The 27,203-nt window shown below is 39.4% G+C and overlaps 1 protein-coding gene across 1 annotated transcript in view; it reads left to right on the forward strand.

The window, feature by feature from the left end:
• LOC150084984 (protein stum homolog) overlaps positions 1-27,203 on the forward strand; it is a 152,574-nt gene that overhangs the window by 120,669 nt on the left and 4,702 nt on the right. The window lies entirely within an intron of this gene.

The following is a 27,203-nucleotide window of genomic DNA, read 5'->3' on the forward strand; positions in this document are numbered from 1 at the left end:
TGGGCAGAATTGCAGACACTTTCAAGTTCAACCCTAATTCACGGCTTTTTTTCAACAGTGACCTGTACTTGCTAAGTAATTCCGCCGGTCTCCTACTCTTAATATCATTAGTGCCAACGTGTACAACTATATCACCTTTTGTGCCCTTAAAAGATGATATCCGCTCTACAACGTCATCAACCTTTGCCCCTGGCAGACATACCCTGGTCCTATTCCACCTATCCTTTTTACAAAGCATGTTCCCCGTTTCCCTGACAATAGAGTCACCAACAACCACTAGTTCCTGTGGGACCAGCGCATTCTGCCTAGGGGGCTGCTTCTGTGTTGCCTGATGACCAAGTGCAAGCTCTGGCGTTGATGTGGGCAGCTGAGAGCTTGATGGGCCCCTCAATTTATTTCCTTCGAGGGCATCCACCCTGTCCTTCAAGCTCTCATAAAGGCCCATAACAACGCTGAGTTGTCGCCTGATTTCCTTGCACTCCTTACATCGTGCACACACAAAGACAACCCCCTTGGCAGTATCATATCCCGTACCCGACTGCTCCGCAAACATCAAGCAAACAGTGCATTTTAATAGACTGTGATTCAGAGGGCAACTGCCCCCCTCAGTTCTCCCCTGAACCACAGCACTCCCATTAGCTTGAGCCTTTTGCTTTGCTGCTCTGGTCAGAGTCATGATTCCGATTTAATTCAATAAAATTCAAAACAAAAAATTAAATCCTTAAGTTATATCCCAAAACAGTTATGTTATATATATTTTTTTTTCGGTATCTAGCGTTTTCTACGAGTTCCCTTTATACAACTTCCGTATCACGTGTACCACTATAGTTATGTATTAATTATTTGTTAGATTAAGTCGTTATATATATATATATATATAGAGTTAAAAGTACAATTTAATTGACAATAAAGTTTATCAAGATTAATAGATTTACTGATTAATTGACAATATTATATTATGCACTATACGACACTAAGCTTATGCTATCGTGTAAAAATGGCGGGAATTCACGAACGGTATTTCTACGGACTCGTAAGTATTGATTAGCTTCCAAATCTCGCGTAAATTCGAGTAAAGTAAAGCAAGATATATGGACCCAAAGGTACCCAGTTGATAATTCTGTGTATATAGAGTCCCACCTAAAAGTTTAGAATCACGTTTCATTTTTCTTAATTTTCAAAGTTTTTATTAAAACAGAAGAAACTTGTTTACCAATTTTTATTTTTATTATGTGTAAAAATCAAAAAACTTAAATAATAATAAAGAAATTTCTAGAATATTCCAGAAAGGTATAGAAGATTCCTGAATGTGGCAAAACATTGTAGATGAATTTAGAGTGTTTTGCAATATTATAAATTGAGGAATAACAGCTGTAACTTATAAAATCGAACGCCCACCATTCAGAGTATTTTTGTGCAAGTTTTCTGTCTTTCGTGATAAACTTGACAAGAAGTAAGGAACTGAGTGGTGAAAAAAGAAATGCTATCATAACTCCGTAAAAAGAAAGTTATTCCATGAGTAAGAAGTATTGGCAAAAAAAACTAGGTGTTTCATTTAAAGGAATAAAAACTGCCAATCGACGATTCAAGGAGACTGGCAATTTAAAGGACAAATCATTATCAGGACGGCCGCACGTAACGGAAGCACAAGATAAGACCATAACACTAACTACTTTTAAACGCAAGTAACCACTTATTGCACCTGAAATCTGAGCTTAGTTCAATAGGAACAAAGAAACTCCAGTGCCTACATGCACTATAAAACTTCGTCTTAAACAAGCAGGACTTCATGTTCATGTAGCAGTCCGAAAACCCTTATTAAAACTGGAAAATCGAAAGAAACGGTTGGTTTGGGCTAAGAGCCATCAAATTGTTGGCTCATTAATATTGGACAGTTGAGACTGGTAAAACGTACTGGATGGATGAAACCAAATTTGAAATTTTTGTGAGACGATCAACTGAAGAAAAAAATGGTTCCACATTGTTCAGTGCCTACAGCCAAGCACGGTGGTGTTTCCATCATGATCTGGGGTTGCTTCTGTTTTTCTGGAGTGAGTGACATCATCAGTTAGAATTGAAGGAATTAAAAAATAAAACATTTTTTAATATAATGCAGGGTCTTCTGGACTTCGACTTTGTGGAAGGAATTTTATATAACAACAAAACAATTACACGAAGCACAGCTCTATGCTATGCAGGGACTTTCTAGCAACTAAACAACAGGGGGCATTGCAAATTATGATGTGTTCACCCCAATGATCTGACTTAAACCCATACAGCTTTTATTTTTTAAGTCAAGTCCATGAAGTCTGCCATTCTTCACAAAAATTATGGGAAATCTTGCAAAAACCTTGCACATCGGGTGGTATAATGTTAGTCAAGACTAACGAAAAAAATAATATAAAATTAATCGCCAGAATGCCACGTCGGTGCGAGGCAGTGATGAAATCTCGTAGAGAATATTTTTATAAAAAGTCAGTGTTTTTGTTTTTTTTTTGAGGGGGGGGAGCATCAACGACCAAGGCCATATTGCTATCTGTAAACTGCGTGTGTTCTGTGGTCGATTTTTGTTTGCTGGACGAAAAACCCTAGTTTCCGGGAGAAAAAACAATGCTACCCTCGCCTGAGACCGCCTAACTCAGCCACGTTGTGAAAAAGGCCCATAAAAATTCCTCCCGTCATCGACGGGATTCGAATTCAGGTCTTTCCACCCGTCGGGGTGAGATCGGCGATTCTACCAACTGTGCTATCCACGAGGGCGTAGTATAGTTGTTAATATTAATCATTTCAATATGTTTTCCTGTAAACTTTTCAATGCTTAATAAAAAATCTTACAATTAAACACAGCTAATTTCAAAAAAAACATTAACGAAAACTGTTTTCATAAGCTGTGATTCTAACCTTTTAGGCGGGAATGTATATCTTTTTAAATATTTATATGACATGACTTTTAGAATTAATTGAAGCAAACATCCTTTCAAAAAATCCCCTTTTTACTGCAAAAAATTAGTACCTTACATTGTTTTTAAATTATAATTTTTTGCCATCGCGTGTAGATACATTAATTACGTTCAAAGCTAAATTAAAGCAGAATAATCTCTAGAGAGCTGCTTTCAAGTCTGTTACCTTGACATACCACAGTCAATTTATTTCTAGTTTAAAAACACCAATATTAAGTTACCGGTCTTCGCGTACAGGAAATTAGTACACGTAATTAGAAACTAAAATTTCATTGCAACCTAACTTCCTTCCACTCCACGATGGAGTTGCTTCACTCTCATTAATTATGTATCAGGTTGATAAAAAAATCGTTGAAATCTTGAAAAAAAAACATGTCCATTCACTTTAAAAAGAGAACATGACAAAAGCTCATTTTCACGTTGTTTCATGGCTCTCTTGTAGTAGATAAATGAAGAAAGAAATGTAACCATCCTTTAGGCATAAAGAATGGTGTATACGGAATCCATATACTCGCTATCAGATAAGTGTACTTAAAAGGAGACTTACTTGTTATCAGGTAAGTGTATACTGAGTGGCCACTTTATTAGGTACCATTACCTGATAGCAAGTAGGTCTCCTCAGAGCTGCTGGATTCATCGTGGCATATATAGAAAGCGTGCCACATCGAGTGAAAGCGTGCCACAGAGATGCAGGTCCATGCTGCCTCAATTTCCTTCCGTAGTTTTTGCAAATTGGACCGAAGAGCTCGTTCCGCCTCATTCCACAGGTGTCCATTTGGTTTCAGATCTGGTGATCGCAGTCAAAGAATACCGCATTAGGCTGAATTCACTAATATATGCTGAAACAATTTATTTGTAATTCTGACTATATGACACAACACATAATCCTGGTGGAAAATTTCTCTCGCAGTCGGATATACTACACCTGTGAAGGGATTTGCTTGGTTGAAACAATTTCCAGATAACCTAAGGCATCTACATGTTGTTACTCCACTGGGACCCATGTGCACCACACCACAAAATTACTCCTCGCATTATACATCGCCACTACAGCCATCATTGTTGATTGACAGCATGAGCCCATTGTTCATGGACTCATGTTGTTTCGCCATATTCTAGTCCTCTCAACAGGGTGAAACAGCAGGAACTGGGGTTATTAAATTAGGCAAACTTTTTCCAGTCCTCAACACCAAGTGTTGACGTTCCCGAGCACACTGTAACCGTACCTTCTTTTTTTTTTTTTTTAACCCGAACTGCAAAATATAGAATGGTGACAGGATGGAATCCGGTTCGGTCTTCGGCTGCGATATCCCATCCTTGACAAGGTATGACGAGTTATGCATTAGTATTAGTATTAGTATTAGTAATGGCCACATGGTGCAAGGAAGCCTCCGGCTTATGCTGTGTTTTCAAATGATACTGAGTCTATTGATTGGTACTTTACAATTGCTTTTTTTTTTTTTTTTTTATGAAAACCCCAAACACGAAAGGTATCAAAACCTATAGTACTTAGTACCGTGCATGGGTTGAAGGAGAAGTATGGGGGAAGGGGGATGCCGGAAACTTTGCTCTAGAGACTAAACATGGGTTTCACCACTTCAAGCCTCCAATAAGCAAAGTGGTGGTATTTCACTGGTTGATGAAAGTCATCTACCACCTACTAGTATTTTTTCTTCCCTACAATTGTCATTCTTTATTTTTGAATGACAATTGTAAGGAAGATAGTGTACAGCAGCAACAAATTAGACAGGGGAATGAACAGTATACTGGATCATCTGAAATGGAGTTGTTTAATATTGATGAAGTGAAATTTGTATCTTCTAAGGTTGGGGATAATAAAACACCAGGTTTAGACTTGATTGAAAATAATTGTGTTAAAAAGTTTGTTGTGTCCAGAAATAATGGTTAATATGTGTAATAAGTGTTTATTGAAAGGAGTTTTTCCAGGATTTTGGAAAATTGCTCTGCTAAGATTATTAGAAAAAAGCTGCCGTAGCCTTGTGGTCAGGCGCGCGGGTGCATAAGTACACGTGCCTTGAGTGACCGGGGTTCAAGCCCGTGACTACTGAATACGGTGCTGTTTCTTGTATTCTGTCTATCTTGTTAACTCCTCTGACTGTTTGGTCGTCCCGGAGTATGAACAGAATATTTATTTATTACAAAAACCTGGCAAATTGTTGATTGATCCTAGGGATTATAGACCCATTTCTTTGTTAGCAAATTTGGGTAAAATACTGGAAAGATTGTTGTTGTTAAGGCTAGAGAAATTGTTCAATGAAGAACATCATTTTAAATATCAGTATGGTTTTAAGAGAAATAGCTCAACAGAGGATGCCATGCTTGATTTGATTAATTTTAGTAAATTCTGGTGAGAAATATGTGCTAGCATTATTCACAGATTTCGAAGGAGCATTTGATACTGTATGGTATCAAAGTGTTCTTTCATTAAGAGAATTAAATTGTCCTGATTTGTTATATCAAATTAAAAGTTATTTAATGGATAGGCAGATTATTATAAGATCTAACATTTAATAAAGTTATTGATCACGGTTGTCCACAGGGATCTGTGTTGAGTCCTATTTTATGGAATCTGGTCTTAAACCAGTGGTTAAGTAGAACAATCCCTAATTGTTATAAGGTGGCTTATGCCGATGATTTGGTTTTGTGAGTAACAGGGAGATCTACAGCAGTCTTAGAAAATAGAATGGAGGTTATTGTTCATGATTTGACTGATTGGGCTACATTAAACAAACTAAAAATTTCATCTACTAAAACTGTCATGACGTTACTAAAAGGAAAATTAGACTACAACAGACCACCTCGATTATTAGTAAACAGTAAACAAATTCCTCTTGTTTCCCAGGTAAAATATTTAGGGGTCATCTTGGATGATAAGTTATTGTTTTCACATCATTTGAATTATTTAAGTAGTAAAATAAAAAATTACACTGCCTCTATAGTTAGAGTTACCAGAAAAGATTGGGGATTAGGTAAACGCATTTTGTATCTATATTATAAAGTTATTTTTATTCCGATTGTGGCGTATACTGCATCAATCTGGTACGTTCGTACTGTTAATGTAAAATTTAAATAAAAGCTATTATAAATACAAAGAATAATGTTGTTAACTATTTTGCGTGTTTGTAAGACTGTTTCGACCCCCGAAATTTCGATCCAAAGGCAATACCCCCGAAATCACTCTACAAGTGATTTCGGGGGTATTGCCTTTGGATTTAGCAGTCGTGTTTAGAGCTTTTTGTTATTTTATACGTAAGGGGAAACAAATTACATTTATGGGGATTACTTGGAAGTTTCTTCTGCAGTTAGCAAAGAAGAAAGAAATTTTGATGAAATTAATTAAATTATGGCAGGACCGTTGGGATTCTAGTACTGGTAGGGTAACTTATTTATTTATACCTAGTGTCGAATTTAATTTTAAAAACAAATTACATTGCTGGTTTTATCCGCGTATGGAATGCTCATATTTGATTACGGGGCATGGTTCCTTAAAAAGTAAGTTGCATCAATTTGGTTTAGTGGAAGATCCTTACTGTGTTTTGTGGAAGGTTGGAAACATGGGATCATATCTTATAGGAATGCAATTTGTATGACGAATTTAGATTAGACTTATTTAATTTGGTATCTAATTTTATTAGGGGGTGCTGAATTAATCTGGCTGTCTAATGAAAGGAATTTCAACCGTTTTGCAGGTTGACATTTAATAAAAGTAGGCGTATACCTGTGGTTACTAATACGGAGTAAACACCTGTACTCTTTTTTTTTTTCTCCTCTCACTCCTCTCGATGGACAGGCATTCTGTCTTGGGGGAGAGAAAACTTTTTTTCTTTTTTTTTGCAAGCTTTGTGGAATGACCATGAGGCGGGATTGTTGCACTCGCTAATAAGGAGTATTCTCCTAGTTGGTGCATATTTTTATTTTATTTTATTTATTTTATTTTTTTTTTTTGCTAGATCTTGGGTTATTTGTTATTTTTTTTGGTTTTTAAGAGCATTAGCAACTAGCATTAGCATTAGTAGAGGCATATGATGCATGAAAGCAAGCTTATGCAGCATCAGCCAAAAAAAAAAAAAAAACACTTCCATTTCACCCCTCCGTTCGTTCGAAATACCTGTCCAGCTCCTTAAGTTTATTTAGGATATCAGCTTCTACAACAAGGGATGGAAGTCTGTTCCACCAACCAACTACCCGCTGGCTAAAGGCAAATTTCCACACATCTATCCTACATCTGTCTTTCCTCAATTTGAATTTATGCCCTCTCAGGTGATTATTCTGAGCAAGAGGAAGAATCCCATCAGCATTGAGCATGCTCAAACCATTCAAGGCTTTGTACACCTCTATCAGATCACCTCGCAGGTGCCTAGTCTTCAGACACTGTAATTTGCAAAACTTAAGCCTTTCTTCGTAAGAGCAACCCTTAATCTTGTTGCCCTTCTCTGTACTCGTTCCAGCAGCTCTACATCCTTCTTGAAATGAAGCCTCCAGACCTGTATACAGTACTCTAGGTGTGGCCTGACCATTGCCTTATACAATGGAATAATCACCTCCTTATCCCTGCTAGAAAAATTCCTGTATATCATTGACAAGGCACCATGAGATACTCTTGCAGCCCGTCTGCACTGCTCAGAGAACTTCAAATCTGCCTGCACAATTACCCCCCAGGTCCTTTTAATTCTCTACCACTGTCAGTGTAGTACCACAGAGTTGATACGTTGCTCTGGGGTTGCTGTTTCCCATATGTAGTACTCTACATTTGTCAATGTTAAACTTCATTTGCCACCTCTCAGCACATCTGCTTAACCTTTCCAGATCCTGTTGCAGTAGCATAGTGTCAGTAGTGTCCTTGACAACCCTGCCAACCTTCGTATCATCTGCAAACTTGGACATTAAGCTTGATATTCCATCATCAATATCATTTATAAATACAGAAAACAATAATGGACCCAACACTGAACCCTGAGGGATTGCAGCAATTTGCCTCCAATTTGTGCAGCAGTCTTCCATGTGCAACAGTATCAAAAGCCTTTCAAAGATCCAAGTATATAATACCAAAGCTATTCCCTGCATCCAGTTGTTTTGTGACTGCATCATAGTATCCAATCAAATTGGTCAGGCAAGACTTTCCCTTAACAAAACCATGCTGTGTCCGAGCTATAACTGAAGTCTTGTCTAGATGATCCTCCAGTGCTCCTTTAACCAGTGCCTCCATTAATTTTCCTGGAACAGAAGTTAAACTCATAGGTCTATAATGACTTATGTCACCCTTTGATCCTCCTTTGTGAATTGGGGTCACATTTGCACATCTCCAGTCTGTGGGTACCTCCCCTGAGTCTAAGGAAGCTCTCATAATTATGGCTAAGGGTTTGCTTACTTCCTTTGCTGCCTCCTTTAATATAACTGAATAGATCCCATCGACCTCAGGTGCCTTTCTTGTGTTTATCTTCGACAATTTCTCCTCCACTTTACTCTCAGTTATAACAAGATTATCTAACTTACTGCCAGAGTTGAATACACCTCTGGCATTCCCCTCGCTGAATAACTCCTCATGTGTGAATGTCGATGGAAAATATTCATTTAGTTTGTTAGCTACCTGAGCAGGATCATCAACAGTTGAACCATCGATATCAAGTGGACCAATCTGATTCATCCCCTTCCTTCTAGAGTTTACATAAGTAAAGAACTCTTTGCTGTTTTTCTTTGCATCCCTTGCCAAAGATTTCTCGTAATATGCCTTCGTCTGCCTAACCTCCTTTGTAACTTGGTTACAGATCAACTTGTATCTATCATAGGCTTCTGTGTCACGTGTTAATTTATATGTATCGCATGCATTTTTATTCTCTGCCATATGTCTCATTAGTTCATCTGACATCCATTTAGGCCTAAACCTTGAACAATATTTCTTAGTTGGTATGTAACCCCTAGTATCTTCCAAGATAAGTTCTTTGAATGCTTCCCATTTTGAATTTGCTGTTGGTAACATCATCAGTTGGTCCCATTGTATAGAATTTAAATACTGTCTCAGACCATCGTAGTCGCCTTTACAAAAGCAAAAACTCTTCCCTTTACCCCTGATGGTAGTTACCTCTTTGAGTAAATCCCACTTCAGCACACTGTGATCACTGCCACCTAGTGGTTCCTTTATCTGCAGATTCTTAATGCATGAAGAATCACTACTGATAATCAAATCAAGATTATTATTCCCTCTTTTTGCCTCCCGAACATGCTGATGTAGAAAACAATCATCCAATAAATCCACAAAAGCCTTGCTAGTGTGTAAGTGACCAGCCCCCAAATTCCAGTCAATATCTGGGAAATCAAAATCCCCCATGCTTCGGGCCAACTAAGGCCACATTGCTCCGGGATATGCGGTGGTCATTCCCTGACCTTTCCGCATCCTGTGTGTTCGCTGGTGACGGGCTCGAACCCCGGTCTGATCAAGAAGCGTGTGCTACGCACTGCTGCTCCTGCCCACCTGGCTACTGAGGCGCCGGCTCTTGGATGTGGGCAGCCCATGAGCGGGACAGCTGGCGCCCACCAGTCTTGCACACTTACTGGTGGGTGCGGGAACTAGATGCAATATGCACCGCCAGAGTTAGTAGACCCAGGCTCAACTCCCCGTGCCAGGGATGGGCACTAGGTGGTATTTGCCCAATGGACTATCACCTGGTGGCAGAGTAGCCTGTTTCACTTATAACACATTACACACAAGTGTACACACTTACACTAATAGGCCATTTATGAGAACATGGTATTATGCCTACTTGCTAAATTGGTGGATGTATGTCCGCGTGCACCCTTCGACAGTTAAATACATACATACATATAGTATTAGTATTAGTAACGGCCGCACGGTGCAAGAAAGCCTATGGCTTATGCTGCACCAGCCAAAAAAAAAAAAAAAAAAAAAAATCAGAACAAAACAATGATAAAAAATAATAATAATAATAAATAAAATAAAAAAATAAAATAAAATAAATAACTAAATAACAATAATTAATAAAAAAAAGGAAATTAAACCTATCATCCTATGCGCTTCCCTTACCCGAAAGAACTATCCAGATGACCTTTGAATTTCCCCAAACTGTCAGCCTCTACCACCCATGAAGGCAACTTATTCCAGTAATTTATAACTCGCTGGCTAAAATAAAACTTCCTGCAATCCAATCTAAACATTTCCCCCCGTAACTTAAATTTATGTCCCCTAGTTCTAGCATCATTTATAATCTTGAAAATTTCGTCCTCATTCATTTTGCGTATGCCTCTCAGAGCCTTAAACACCTCAATCAAATCTCCTCTAAGGTGTCTAGTTTCCAATCTCTGCAACCCACATATTCGAAGTCTTTCTTCATAAGGACGCCCTATTGCCGATCTCACCAGGCGAGTTACCCTTCTTTGCACCCTTTCAAGAAGCTCCATGTCTTTCTGCAGGTGCGGTCTCCATACTTGAACACAGTATTCCAAGTGTTGTCTAACATAAGCCTTATGTAATGGGATTATCACGTCCCTATCTCTACTTGCAAAAGTTCGATAGATCATCGATAGGACACCATGGGCCTTCCTTGCAACCTGTTTACAATGCTCAGAGAATTTCATGTCTGACCGTATCGTAACACCCAAGTCCCTTTCCTCCAGTACTGGGTTTAGTTGAACTCCACCAAGTGAATAAGTTATTTTGGGATTACTGTTTCCCAGGTGTAATACCTTACACTTTGTTGGATTAAAGCATAGCTGCCATTTTTCTGACCAATCTTGAAGTTTATCTAGGTCTCTCTGAAGAAGCTCAGCTTGACAGTGATCATTAACTACTCTACCAATTTTAACATCATCTGCAAATTTAGACATCACGCCCTCTATCCCTTCATCAATGTCGTTTATGAAAATTAAAAACAACAGTGGTCCTAATACTGATCCTTGGGGAACCCCGCTTTTTACATCAACCCAATCTGAGGAATAGCCATTTATCACAACCCTCTGCCTCCTGCCCTGAAGCCATCCTTCTATCCATCTAAGGATTTTCCCAGTGATTCCAATCTGTTTCAGCTTATAAAGCAACCGCTCATGTGGGACTGAGTCAAAAGCTTTGCTGAAATCTAAATAAACAATGTCGAAATTATTCCCTAAATCCAGCTCGTGAGTGACCCTCTCGAAATAGCGAACCAGATTTGTTAAACATGATTTTCCCTTTACAAAACCATTTTGAGTATCCTTGAGAATTTCAATTCGATCCAAATGATCCTGAATTCCACCCTTGATCATTGCCTCAATGATTTTCCCTACTACTGAAGTCAGACTGACAGGTCGATAATTCAAATTAAGCCGCAGGCTCCACTCCTGGTGGTGCCCTTCCGTCAATTCCTTTAAGTTTCAGCTTTGCAACCATACTTCCCCCGGAACCCAAACACTTTGGTTTCCCGGAAGCTGCCCGCCGAGTCTAAGGGCATCACAGACCTGTTATTGCTCTGTCTCGTGCGGCTAAACGCCGCTTGTCCCTCTAAGAAGACGGACCGACTTCAGTGATCGGTCCTCTATTTAGTAGGCTAGAGTCTCGTTCGTTATCGGAATTAACCAGACAAATCGCTCCACCAATTAAGAACGGCCATGCACCACCACCCACTGAATCAAGAAAGAGCTCTTAATCTGTCAATCCTTCCAGTGTCCGGGCCGGGTAAGTTTTCTCGTGTTGGGTCAAATTAAGCCGCAGGCTCCACTCCTGGTGGTGCCCTTCCGTCAATTCCTTTAAGTTTCAGCTTTGCAACCATACTTCCCCCGGAACCCAAACACTTTGGTTTCCCGGAAGCTGCCCGCCGAGTCTAAGGGCATCACAGACCTGTTATTGCTCTGTCTCGTGCGGCTAAACGCCGCTTGTCCCTCTAAGAGTACCTCAACACGGGAAAACTTACCCGGCCCGGACACTGGAAGCATTGACAGATTAAGAGCTCTTTCTTGATTCAGTGGGTGGTGGTGGTGCATGGCCGTTCTTAGTTGGTGGAGCGATTTGTCTGGTTAATTCCGATAACGAACGAGACTCTAGCCTACTAAATAGGGGACCGATCACTGAAGTCGGTCCGTCTTCTTAGAGGGACAAGCGGCGTTTAGCCGCACGAGACAGAGCAATAACAGGTCTGTGATGCCCTTAGACTCGGCGGGCAGCTTCCGGGAAACCAAAGTGTTTGGGTTCCGGGGGAAGTATGGTTGCAAAGGTCGATAATTTCCAACTTCACTTTTAGAGCCACCCTTATGTATGGGAGATACATTTGCACTTTTCCAATCCAAGGGAATCTACCCAGAGTCTAGTGATGCTCGCATAATTAGCCTCAATGGTTCAATGCACTCGCTTGCCGCCTCTCTTAAGATTATAGGGTATATTCCATCAACTCCAGGAGCCTTACTGGTCTGTAGGCCCGAAAGTTTTTTCATTAAATAATCTTGCGAAATTTCACTATCATTAATTACATATTTTTCAACTTCGCTCCCACAATTTCCCATTGCCACAAAAGGTTTTTCATTTGTAAATATCGATGCAAAATAACTGTTGAGTTCATCTGCAACGGCAGCTGGTGTATTTATTACTATCCCCTTTCCCTTACGTAAAGGTCCGATCTGGTTTGTCCTGCTCTTCTTGGCATTTATATATGTGAAGAATTCTTTATCCCCCCCCTCTTTGCTCTATTTGCTAGAGTTTTCTCATAAACTGCCTTTGCCTGTCGAACCTTTTCTGCGGCTCTATTACACATCACCTTGTAGCTGTTATAGGCTTCAGTACTTTTTATTGCTCTGTAACTTTTCCATGCCACCTTTTTCTGCTCAAGTAATGCGGCAACTTCACTATTCATCCAACTTGGAACCCTTCTCGTGGAGTATTTTTTTAATGGTATATACGCATTCAAGGCATCTGTGATTAATGTTTTAAAAGCGTACCACAGTTCAATTGTATTCATTCTCTGCGCGATATCTACCCAGTTAATAGAGGCCATGTAGTACCTTAAGGCATCGTAATTTCCTTTTCTGAAATTAAAACCCATTCCTTTGTCTTTTACTTCTGCTACCTCTCTCGTCATCATCCACCGTAGAACTCCGTGATCACTTCCTGCTACTGGTTCCTCTACTGTCAGCCCTGTTATGTCATCTGATTCATGTGTGATGATGAGGTCTAGGATATTCTTTTCTCTAGTACTTTCCCTGACATGTTGATACAAATAACAGTCATCTAGTTGATTTAAAAATTTTGTTCCCCATGTCGAGTTTCCTTCCCATTTACTCCAATCAATTAGAGGCAAATTGAAATCACCCATAATAAGACATTGACGCTTATTTGCCCATTCCATTTGCATGTAGAGGCTTTTGTCATAATCTTCACAATCACCTGGTCTGTAGATTACTCCTACTCGCATTATACCTTTGTTTCCAACTATCTCACACCATACAGACTCTATACTAGCACGTGAAATGTCTGAATCCGGGAAAGCTATCGTCGCACTCAGGCTGCTTCTAATAAGAAGCATTACCCCACCACCCCTTCTATCTACCCTATCCTTCCTAAATACATTATACAAGCCGTACTGAAACTCACTCATCATCCCCAATTTCCGGGTGGCACCGCGTCTCTGTAAGCCCTATTATGTCCGCGTTACTTGTTTTAACCAGCAGTTCGAATTCGCTCATTTTATTGACGACACTTCTAACGTTACTGTATAAACAATTAAGATTTACTGTTCTTGTATATTTAACAACCCTAACACAACCCTTGAAGTTTTTTAGGCTCTCTTCCCTGATATTAGCTACCCGCTCACGTGAAACGTTTCTGCCCCCAGAACATCTAGATAATATGTCCAGTTGGGGAAACAGATAAGAACTCTTGAGGTATGTGCAAGAGTTACTTTGACCAATTTTATCAGATAAACGCGTGTCAGTATTACCCCCCCCCCCTAGCTAGCAGTTTCCCTGAACCTTTAAGGTATCCTCAATAATACTGGCAAAAACTTTTGCACCACCTTTGTTTAAGTGTATCCCGTCTCTACAAAACAAATTCCTTCTACCTACAAGTGTGGGTCATGCTGATAGAAATTTACCCCCTAAAGCCTTGCAGATTCCTTCAAGTCTTGAGTTAATCCACAAGGCTCTTAACATATAATCCCTCCTATCATGTCTGGGCAGAATTGCAGACACATAGACATTATGGCCTAGCTCGCGACATTTCCTCGCATGGTCCTGAGGTCCTCATATATATGGCTTATACTGCACCAGCCAAAAAAATAAATTAAATAAAACAAAATAATAATAATAAAATAAAAAATAAAATAACAAAAAATTAATAAAATAAATAATAATAAGAAGAATAAAAATAAAATAATAATAATTAAAATAAAATAATAATTAATAAGAGAAAAGAAAACGGACAACCTATGCGTTTCCCTCCTCCCATAGGTAATTATTCAGCTGACCTATTTTCCTGAGATTTCCGTGGCTAGGACCTTAAAAAAAATTATTCGCCGTTTGCTTAATAATACGATTTGTTTAAACAGAGTGGGGTTTTCTCTGAATGAGTTTCTCTAGAGGTCTAATAGTTCTGGCAGTAATTTTGATGTATTAGACTTGGACCTGTGGGGTAGTACGCTGTGTAGGAAAAGTTTTGGGAGGGGAGGCAGAAGACTGGGGGTAGAAGTAGACGAAAGGGACTGATAGGGAAGGCAGTCCCTCGTTTTTCAGTGGGCATGCCTATGCCGAACCAGAAGGAAAAGTGGGATGGCGGGAGAGAGAGAGAGAGTAGACAGCGAAAGCGTCGCCCCCCCTTCGCCTGGGAAAGGGGGTAAAAGCAGGATGGAACAGATGTCCAGCCCCGTTTGCCAGATGGCTTTCCTCGGTTTTCAGGGCAACCGTCCAAGGTTCAGAGGATGTCCGCTCCAGTCCTTGTATTTAGGTAGTCCTTTCAGGAGGTCACCACACCGCGAAGCATCAGTGGTGCACAGGGAAAGAGACCGTTCGTCGTTTCCATTTAGTCATTGCGGTTTTCTCGTTTTGTCTAGTCCAGTCCAGTTTTCTGGTTGTTGTCTTGTCTGGTTTCATCTTGGGAGGGTTGATGAGAACGTAGGCATTTTGTTGCGTTGTTCTGTATCACCATTTTTTGTCACTCTGTGTAAGGCGATGAGTGTTTTTCGCCTGGTGAAGAGCTGCTGAGCAAAGTTTGTTAGTGCTCCATATTCTTCACTCGAGTCCAGCAAGTGAGATTCCATATTTTTGGGAAGTACTTTATTGTAGTCATTAACCTACATCGCAGGTCTTCATAGTTTGGTCAGTTAGAGACATTCTGAAGTGTCTCTTTGGTTACGATTGTTATTTGTACTCGGTTGTTATTTGACTGACTAGCTTTTCTGCTACCCTTCACAAGTTTTGTCCGCCTCCGTTGGCCTCTTGCATCAGAAAGCTGTTTAGACATCAGAAAGCTGTTTCTGATCACAAGACCCGTTGACTGGAAATTATTTGATTATTATACCAATCTCGTTATACCCGAGATACAGGGGCACATGAAAACTAACAGGGTTGCAGTTTCCAAGATACCGATACGACGCATCTGTCGCCAAATACCATGCCACGTTGAAATTCACTTAAACCTTCCGACTTGCCCGTTCCTGCGCTGAACTGCACATATATTATATGGAACAAACATGTGATATTATTGAATAAGCACTCCATTTATATAAAAGGTACCTAATAAAGTGGCCAGTCACACATATGATTCTTTTCCTCCCGAAATTTCCTCTTTAAACTTTACCTGTAGTATAAGTTTATGGAATCTGCTTGAACAGTTGCTTAGAATACCGTAATTTAATTACGTCATTGAAGGTAAGACATTAATTCTTTTTAAGTTCTGCGCTTCTACATATGGTTCTACATTAGGCCCTCAACTCTTAAAGGATTTGTCGACTGTGCCTACCGACGTCAAGTGGTAAGGTGTCACGGATGAGCTTTACGATACTATTAATTCATCCTCTGACAGAGCAGAACCTCCATATTGTCTCGATTCTTTTTGATTGAACATGGACATGTTTATAACCCTTCGAAGTTTTCTCCCAAATTAAGATGTGATGGGTCAGTATGCACAATATAAATGTTGCTGGAGGCAACTAAACAGGTTTTTGAAATTGATTAGAAAAACGCCTTGCTAGTCCTAAAAAGCAGTCCTCATTACCAGTTGCGAAACTATAAATTTTGGGCGTCCCCATCAGATTGCGAAAAGGTCCACGTGATCATACCAAATCAGCCGTCGGGTTCCCCGCACCACTACGGGGAACTCGACGTTTTAACTGTCCCCAGACACAACCAATATCCGCATGTGTGTATTCTGTCTGTACAAATATATGTTCACGAGCCGATTTGCATAAGGTGCAAATGAAAGAGCAGAATAACACACGGGCGAAAACCCTAATACCTCCGTCTGAGATCGGCTGATTATAGCCTCGATTGAAGAGGCATTTATAAATTCCTCCAGTCGCCGACAAGACTCGAGCCCAGACCTCTCCAAACGAATGACAAGTGGGAAACCACTGTACTGTCACGGAGGATCCTGGCAGTATGGTAGTTTCGCTAAACAGCCTCACGTAATAAACAGTTCTCTCCATATACACGGGAACATTTTTTTGTACTTATCCGTGGTCGAACATCCTTTGACTCACAGAAAATGCACAGCAGCACGTTGTTCTTTGATTGTACACTTCTGCGGTACAGTTATCATCCTGCAAGAGTTAACATTGACTGAAGTGCAAAAATGCACCTGAAATCACGTGTACCATCGTGTAATGTTCTTCCACTTGTTTGGACTAAAAGCTCTCCTTTGCATGACCAAATTTTAGACTATTCCTCACGAAATTTAATGGATTAAGGCTGCAATTTATAAATACTATATAATCAATTCAGCTGATAAACTCAGGACATTACAATGGTCTAGCTGGCTTGAGTTACAAGTATCATAGACATACTCCCAATGAAACATCGTACGAAAACTCCTTTTTGAAAATGGGAGAAGTATACACCTCCATCCCACTTCTATGATCCCGCTCTTGAGCTAGCTTCCCTATTGTATACCCCCTGAAACGAGTGGTGAAATCTAGCTTCCATTATCACCTTCGCATGGGCCACCGTTTTCTGAATCTTATGTGTTCCAAAACATATATGTTGAGTAGTAGCAGAATTTTTTTAGAAGCATCAGCAACTAAGGCCATATTGCTCCCTATATACTGTCTGTTAATTGCGTGTGTTCTGTAGTCGATTTTCTGTTTTACTGGACGAAAAACTTGACTTTTCAGGATAAAAAAATCATACTACCATCGCCCGACTAACTCAGTCACGTTGTGAAAAAGGCCCATAAAAATTTCTAACGTCATCGACGGGACACGAACTCAGGTCTTTTCCACCAGGTATAGGGAGAATGGCGATTCTACCAACCGTGGTACCCACGAGGGTAAAGAATTTTGAAGAATGTGTATAAAATAAATGCTTCCAAAAACAACGCATTATTGTTTTTGACATCCAATCACACTGAGTCGACCAAGGCTACTCGGTGTTTCGATAAACTATTTATATATCTATATTTATGGATAAACTACATCTAGAGTTTCTTATACGAGTTCCAATTAATTTTCTGCCCTAAAGTCATAATTTACTAGTTATGAATCCGAGGTTGTGTGCCTGTTATGTGAGTGCCCGTAAATGTGAGTTAACTCAGTTGGTTTAATGAGGCGTGATGCGTACCCTCTTTCTGCATTATAAAACAGAAATAGTTCGTTACCAATCCGCTAGAAAACAGAATACTTGTTTACGACATCTCAGCTATTAAAAGACATTAAAATTTTTGCTTTTAGTATGCTAACTTGCCCGACAATTTGCTTTTTGCTGTCTGGGAATGTTATTCCAAAGATTAAATGGAAAAATCTTTTAAAAAACACTTTGAAAACTTTTTAATGATGCAAATATCTGAAAGCGAACAGTCTATTAAAATAGTAATTTAAAATAGATTAAAATAGAAAAATGAATTAAAAGCGTACAAAACGTAATGATAAAAATAAAGTGACTAAAAATTCGAATGGACATTATTTCATTCGAATTTTGAATTACTTATTTAATCATTTACTGTAAATAAAATTATCTGTAACATATCGCATATGCGTCTGTTATAATCAAAAAATAAAAAAATAAAAACAAAACATTTATTTAAAATTCAGTTAAAACAAGTCAGTTTATGTACATAGTTGGTTACATTTCAGGCACGTTAGTAAATAGTAATAATTCGTGGTTTACAACAAAATATAAAAATAATAAGGAAAAAGCAACGACTTTTATGCGCGAGTGGGGAAAATTTCGTTTCTGCGTATCCGGTACATTGCCCATTCATTCTTCCAACCAGTGCGTGGCCACAAACGTAATAACCAGTACTTCAGCCATATACGATATATATGAAAAAAGAAATAATTGTCTGATTTCTATTTGTCCGATTTTAAGGAAATTTGGAAAACTCGATCGATAGAAAAGAGCGAAATGTAAAATTTCATAAAAATCCATTCACTAGGAATCGTGTTATTACATATGGACGGACGGACAAATCTTTTTAAAAGGCCTGAATATAAAATAGCATGAAAATCAACCACTGAGGATCGAGTTATTACAGAAAAAATAAACAATGGCTGCCAGATTTCTATTGGTGAAATTTTTATGAAATTTCGGATGGCTCGAAAAATGTTTTTAAAAGGCCGAAATATAAAAATTCATCAAAATCTGTCCACTGGGAGTCAACTTGTTACATGCAGACGGATAGACGGATTGACATGGTGAAGACAATAAGCGTATTATGCATACATGCTAACGCATCTAGGAAAAAAAAAAGGGGGGGGAGGTTCCGGTATGCCATACCTCAGATTTACCTTCCTCAGATAAAACAACCAGAACATCCCAGGGTTTTCAGATTCACAGTGGATGGAACACGGTAATGTTTAATCAATGGAACTGTGGATGGAACACAGTACTATCAAAACTATTTCATTTTATTTAAATATTTACTTTGCTTGTTTCGCTGCATCACGTGACTTTCGTAAATCGTCCTCAACGAATAAACATATCTTATTGACGACTTCATAATTAATTCGACAAACAGCTGGATCGAGATTGCAGTAATGGCAAAATATTCATTCAGTTGGTTCGATAAACCTAGGAAAGTTTACTACGTGCGAAACTACCTCGATAAGAGCAAACCGCTTACATTTCATTAATGATATTAATTAACTTCTCTTAAGAGATATCTTTTTATGGATAATATCCTGTGAATTGTCCGTTAATTACATTAATATACCCATTAATAATTATGGAAATGTTCATCACGAGGTGATCAACAATTTAAGCCTCAATTAGGCAAAACTTTTCACATTAATTCCCAACAGATCCTCGTAGAATTTCAGAGAAGTTTTGAAAACGATTAAATTAAATTATATGCATTATATATATACATGTATATATATGCGCAGATAAGTACTTGATCTCCCTTGATGTTCATTAGAGTAATCGATAATGGTAGATAGCTACTATTCCCTGACGTGTTTTGATCCGGTACGTACATAATTTCAATTATCCCCATGAAATAAAGTGCTTATATCTTGTCTCTGTGACTGACAGTAATCCCAAGCTGCTCCTAGATGACTTAGTGCGAAGTACCTGGATGTATCGTTATTATTAAAGCACAACAAGGCTGGTTGGCCACACTTCTTGCAGTTTTGGGAATTTACAATCCCATTCAAGTGGAAATGGTTCATGTCTCCTTAAACGACGTTCCAGGCCCACTCGGTGTCTACTTCCATTCGTGCCAGGAAGTTAAGAGCTCAATTTCAGTACAACCTTCCCCTAGTGGTGATTTTCGTGTTACAGCACCACATACATACCAAATATGTACGCATGTACGTTGTCCGTGATAACTGTAATACGCCACGAGACTGGTCTCTGGACAGAGGAATGGTTTTTAAATCGTTGCTGTATTTTTCTCCATGCATAATTGAAATCATTTTTGTTGCAGCAGGGAGAACAAGTTGATATGAAAGCACCGAATTATGAAGCAGAATAAAGCATGCGTGCAACAGACTTGCTATTTGCAACACAATTTCTTCGTTATATTTCAAATTATTTCAAGTATCTCAATATGGTCAATACCTAAGCAGAGTATGTATACATTCCTGTGATAGATTTGGGTTAATTGATTCCGGTCCTCAGGCGCTGGAGTCTGCTAGTATTAACAATATGAATCTATATTGTCCATAACAATATGGGTTCACAGCCAGTAAGAAAATTTAAGGTATATTCCCGACGCAATAGGCAGTAGGGTTCATTCGTATCTCAGATTTAGTTCGAGTTGAAAATTCTCTACACCTACAGTATTGAAAAAGTAATTTTAACAACAGGTTTTTAACTTTTATGTACACTAAAAATAAATTTATTTAAAAATTGCCGCGACCCCTCTGTGGGTCGCGCCCCGTAGTTTGCGCACCACTGGCCTAGGTCACACCCTAAGCACGAGTCAACTGCGCATTTGCTATGTGATGCATCTTAGTCTGATCTTAAATTTCACAGCTCAGCTAGAAATTAGCATTAGCATTAGTAGAGGCATTTGATGTAAGAAAGCAAGCTTATGCAGCATCAGCCCAAAAAAAAAAAAAAAAAAAAACCCACTTCCACTTCACCCCTCTGTTCGTTCGAAATACCTGTCCAGCTGAGCCTTAAACTTATTTAGGCTATCAACTTCCACGACAAGGGATGGAAGTCTATTCCAGCAACCAACCACCTGCTGGCTAAAGGCAAATTTCCTCACGTCTATCCTACATCTGTCTTTCCTCAATTTGAATTTATGCCCTCTCAGGTGATTATTCTGAGAGGAAGAATCCCATCAGCATTGAGCATGCTCAAACCATTCAAGGCTTTATAGAGTAGATAGAAGGGGTGGTGGGGTAATGCTTCTTATCAGAAGCAGCCTGAGTGCGACGATAGCTTTCCCAGATTCAGACATTTCACATGCTAGTATAGAGTCTGTATGGTGTGAGATAGTTGGAAACAAAGGTACAATGCGAGTAGGCGTAATCTACAGACCAGGTGATTGTGAAGACTATGACAAAAGCCTCTACATGCAAATGGAATGGGCAAGTAAGCGTCAATGCCTTATTATGGGTGATTTCAATTTGCCTCTAATTGTTTGGAGTAAATGGGAAGGAAACTCGACATGGGGAACAAAATTTTTAAATCAACTAGATGACTGTTATTTGTATCAACATGTCAGGGAAAGTACTAGAGAAAAGAATATCCTAGACCTCATCATCACACATGAATCAGATGACATAACAGGGCTGACAGTAGAGGAACCAGTAGCAGGAAGTGATCACGGAGTTCTACGGTGGATGATGACGAGAGAGGTAGCAGAAGTAAAAGGCAAAGGAATGGGTTTTAATTTCAGAAAAGGAAATTACGATGCCTTAAGGTACTACATGGCCTCTATTAACTGGGTAGATATCGCGCAGAGAATGAATACAATTGAACTGTGGTACGCTTTTAAAACATTAATCACAGATGCCTTGAATGCGTATATACCATTAAAAAAATACTCCACGAGAAGGGTTCCAAGTTGGATGAATAGTGAAGTTGCCACATTACTTGAGCAGAAAAAGGTGGCATGGAAACGTTACAGAGCAATAAAAAGTACTGAAGCCTATAACAACTACAAGGTGATGTGTAATAGAGCCACAGAAAAGGTTCGACAGGCAAAGGCAGTTTATGAGAAATCACTAGCAAACAGAGCAAAGAGGGGGGATAAAGAATTCTTCACATATATAAATACCAAGAAGAGCAGGACAAACCAGATCGGACCTTTACGTAAGGGAAAGGGGATAGTAATAAATACACCAGCTGCCATTGCAGATGAACTCAACAGTTATTTTGCATCGATATTTACAAATGAAAAACCTTTTGTGGCAATGGGAAATTGTGGGAGCGAAGTTGAAAAATATGTAATTAATGATAGTGAAATTTCGCAAGATTATTTAATGAAAAAACTTTCAAGCCTACAGACTAGTAAGGCTCCTGGATTTGATGGAATATACCCTATAATCTTGAGAGAGGCGGCAAGCGAGTGCATGGAACCACTGAGGCTGGTTATGCGAGCATCACTAGACTCTGGGGAGATTCCCTTGGATTGGAAAAGTGCAAATGTATCTCCCATACATAAGGGTGGCTCTAAAAGTGAAGTGGGAAATTATCGACCTGTCAGTCTGACTTCAGTAGTAGGGAAAATCATGGAGGCATTAATCAAGGGTGGAATTCAGGATCATTTGGATCGAATTGAAATTCTCAAGGATACTCAGCATGGTTTTGTAAAGGGAAAATCATGTTTAACAAATCTGGTTCGCTATTTCGAAAGGGTCACTCACGAGCTGGATTTAGGGAATAATTTCGACATTGTTTATTTAGATTTCAGCAAAGCTTTTGACTCAGTCCCACATGAGCGGTTGCTTTATAAGCTGGAACAGGTTGGAATCACTGGGAAAATCCTTAGATGGATAGAAGGATGGCTTCAGGGCAGGAGGCAGAGGGTTGTAATAAATGGCTATTCCTCAGATTGGGTTGATGTAAGAAGTGGGGTTCCCCAAGGATCAGTATTAGGACCACTGTTGTTTTTAATTTTCATAAACGACATTGACGAAGGGATAGAGGGCGTGATGTCTAAATTTGCAGATGATGTTAAAATTGGTAGAGTAGTTAATGATCACTGTCAAGCTGAGCTTCTTCAGAGAGACCTAGATAGACTTCAAGAATGGTCAGAAAAATGGCAGCTGTGCTTTAATCCAACAAAGTGTAAGGTATTACACCTGGGAAACAGTAATCCCAAAATAACTTATTCACTTGGTGGAGTTCAACTAAACCCAGTACTGGAGGAAAGGGACTTGGGTGTTACGATACGGTCAGACATGAAATTCTCTGAGCATTGTAAACAGGTTGCAAGGAAGGCCCATGGTGTCCTATCGATGATCTATCGAACTTTTGCAAGTAGAGATAGGGACGTGATAATCCCATTATATAAGGCCTATGTTAGACCACACTTGGAATACTGTGTTCAAGTATGGAGACCGCACCTAAAGAAAGATATCGAGCTTCTTGAAAGGGTGCAAAGAAGGGTAACTCGCCTGGTGAGATCGGCAAAAGGGCGTCCTTATGAAGAAAGACTTCGAATATGTGGGTTGCAGAGTTTGGAAACTAGACACCTTAGAGGAGATTTGATTGAGGTGTTTAAGGCTCTGAGAGGCATCAGTAAAATGAATGAGGACAAAATTTTCAAGATTATAAATGATGCTAGAACTAGGGGACATAAATTCAAGTTACGCGGGGAAATGTTTAGATTGGACTGCAGGAAGTTTTATTTTAGCCAGCGAGTTATAAATTACTGGAATAAGTTGCCTTCATGGGTGGTAGAGGCCGACAGTTTGGGGAAATTCAAAGGTCATCTGGATAGTACTTTCGGGTAAGGGAAGCGCATAGGATGATAGGATTAATTTCCTTTTTATTTAATTTTTAATTTCATTTTATTATTTTTATATATTTATTTAATTTTTGTTTTTATCATTGTTTTGTTCGGATTTTTTTTTTTTTTTTTTTTTGGCTGGTGCAGCATAAGCCATAGGCTTTCTTGCACCATACGGCCGTTACTAATACTAACTTCCACGACAAGGGATGGAAGTCTATTCCAGCAACCAACCACCTGCTGGCTAAAGGCAAATTTCCTCACGTCTATCCTACATCTGTCTTTCCTCAATTTGAATTTATGCCCTCTCAGGTGATTATTCTGAGAGGAAGAATCCCATCAGCATTGAGCATGCTCAAACCATTCAAGGCTTTATACACCTCTATCAGATCACCTCGCTGGTGCCTAGTCTCCAGACACTGTAATTTGCAAATCTTAAGCTTTTCTTCGTAAGAGCACCCCTTTGTTCCATTCACTAATCTTGTTGCCCTTCTCTGTACTCATTCCAGCAGCTCTACATCCTTCTTGAAATGAGGCCTCCAGACCTGTATACAATACTCTAGGTGTGGCCTGACCATTGCCTTATACAAGGGAATAATCACCTCCTTATCCCTGCTAGAAAAATTCCTATATATCATTGACAATACACCATGAGCTACTCTTGCAGCCCGTCTGCACTGCTCAGAGAACTTCATATCTGCCTGCACAACCACCCCCAGGTCCCTTTCATCCTCTACCACTGTCAGTGTAGTACCACAGAGTTGATACGTTGCTCTGAGGTTGCTGTTTCCCATGTGTAGTACTTTACATTTGTCAATGTTAAACTTCATTTGCCACCTCTCAGCCCATCTGCTCAACCTTTCCAGATCCTGTTGCAGCAGCATAGTGTCAGTAGTGTCCTTGATAACCCTGCCTACCTTTGTATCGTCTGCAAACTTCGACATTAAGCTTGATATACCATCATCAATATCATTTATGAATACAGAAAACAATAATGGACCCAACACTGAGCCCTGAGGGACTCCACTAATAACATTAGACCACGATGAACAGTGTCCATTGATTACCACTCTCTGTCTTCTCCCCCTCAGCCACCCCTTTATCCACAGCAGCAATTTGCCTCCAATGTCACACTGCTCCAATTTGTGCAGCAGTCTTCCATGTGCAACAGTATCAAAAGCCTTTCAAAGATCCAAGTATATAATACCAAAGCTATTCCCTGCATCCAGTTGTTTTGTGACTGCATCATAGTATCCAATCAAATTGGTCAGGCAAGACTTCCCCTTAACAAAACCATGCTGTGTCCGAGCTATAACTGAAGTCTTGTCTAGATGATCCTGCAGTGCTTCTTTTACCAGTGCCTCCATTAATTTTCCTGGAACAGAAGTTAAACTCACAGGTCTATAATGACTTATGTCACCCGTTGATCCTCCTTTGTGAATTGGGGTCACATTTGGACATCTCCAGTCTGTGAGTACCTCCCCTGAGTCCAAGGAAGCTCTCATAATTATGGCTAAGAGTTTGCTTACTTCATCTGCTGCCTCCTTTAATATAACTGGATAGATCCCATCCACCCCGGGTGCCTTTCTTGTGTTTATCTTCAACAATTTCTCCTCCACTTTACTCTCAGTTATTAAAAGATTCTCTAGCTTACTGCTAGAGTTGAATACACCTCTGGCATTCCCCTCGCTAAATAACTCCTCATGTGTGAATGTCGATGCAAAATATTCATTTAGTTTGTTAGCTACCTGAGCAGGATCATCAACAGTTGACCCATCGATATCAAGTGGACCAATCTGATTCATCCCCTTCCTTCTAGAGTTTACATAAGTAAAGAACTCTTTGCTGTTTTTCTTTGTATCCCTTGCCAAAGATTTCTCGTAATCTGCCTTCGCCTGCCTAACCTCCTTTGTAACTTGGTTACAGATCGACTTGTATCTATCATAGGCTTCTGTGTCACGTGTTAATTTGTATGTATCCCATGCATTTTTCTTCTCTGCCATATGTCTCATTAGTTCATCTGACATCCATTTAGGCCTAAACATTGAACAATATTTCTTAGTTGGTATGTAAAGCCTAGTAGCTTTCAAGATAAGTTCTTTGAATGCTGCTGATAATTAAATCACTGCTGATAATTAAATCAAGAGTATTCCTCCCTCTAGTTGCCTCCCGAACATGCTGATGTAGAAAACAATCATCCAATAAATCCACAAAAGCCTTGCTAGTGTGTGAGTGAACAGCCCACAAATTCCAGTCAATATCTTGGAAATTAAAATCTCCCATTATAAGACTCTCTGATTTACTGGCCCACTCTATTTTCCTGTACAGTTTCTTATTATACTCATCAGAGTCATTAGGCCTATAGCACACTCCTACTCTCAATTTTGATCTCCCAATGCTTACGTCACACCAAACTGACTCGACACTACACTGTCCAGCGATGTCCACTGGCTTCACGTCCTTGGATTTTATGTATTTCTTAACTAATAGCATAACCCCTCCTCCCTTCCTATCCTGTCTATCCTTTCTGTAGACGTTATACTCCCCAAATTCCAGTTCTGCATTCCTTCTATCTGTGTGACACCACGTCTCTGATATCCCAACAATATCTGCCTTTGATGTTTTGAGCAATACCTCAAATTCATCAAATTTATTTACTAAAGTCCTAGCATTGGTGTACACGCAAGTATACATGCACCTCTTTCTATTCTTAGCTACCCTAACACAACCCATGTGTTTATTTGTACCCCAATGACTCTCAGCAGTCTCTGAAATATCCTGCATCTTGTTTTTCAGGCTTCTGCTCATTCCAATAGAAGCAGTGCAAGAATCTCTTTCACCTCTGCCAGTGGCTACTGTTAATCTATTCGTCTTTGTCTCCCCCCAAGCTAGCAGTTTTCCGGCCCACCTAACACTGCCTCGATAGCATCAGCAAATATTCTTGCACCCTTTCTATTTAAGTGTATCCCATCCCTGTAGAAGCAATCTCTCCTGTTAACAAGTACAGTCCAGGCTGAAAAAAATTCTACCTCATGAGCCTTGCACAATCTTTCCAGGGCCGAATTGATCGACAGGGTTCTCATCATATACTCCCTCCTATCGTGTCTGGGCAGAATTGCAGACACTTTCAAATTCAACCCTATTTCACGGCTTTTTTTCAACAGTGACCTGTACTTGTTAAGCAATTCTGCCGGTCTCCTACTCTTGATATCATTAGTGCCAAGCACAAATAGCAAGCAGTACAGCTGTTCGTGAAAAATTATGATCATTCTTTATTGAACAGCCCTCGTACATACATAGATACAGAATTACATACCACATACGAGCTAAATTTTGTTTCATTTCTTCTCGCATTCCGGACTGCTCTAAATTGGGTTATTTTAATTGTGGTAGTTAAGCGTAAGAAAAATCAGTTCTTTTTCTAATTCTTATATTTCAAACATTCCATGCAGCCTTTTTACATCAGTTCTATTAATTGCATAATACATAATACATAATATTATGTATTATGCAATTAATAGAAAATTAGATAATCGCTTATTTATGCAATACTATTTGAAACAGTGCACTATAGTCACCTCATTAGTCAAACAATATTCAAGAGGCCATTATCTGATCAAATTGATGATTATCCAAATCGAATAATTGGATAAAAATTTGGCCAAATTTTTAAATGCCTTCCTGAGGAATAA

This window comes from Mastigoproctus giganteus, chromosome 6 (assembly GCF_048544385.1).
Source record: "Mastigoproctus giganteus isolate SK-2022 chromosome 6, ASM4854438v1, whole genome shotgun sequence".
NCBI lineage: Eukaryota > Metazoa > Arthropoda > Arachnida > Uropygi > Thelyphonidae > Mastigoproctus > Mastigoproctus giganteus.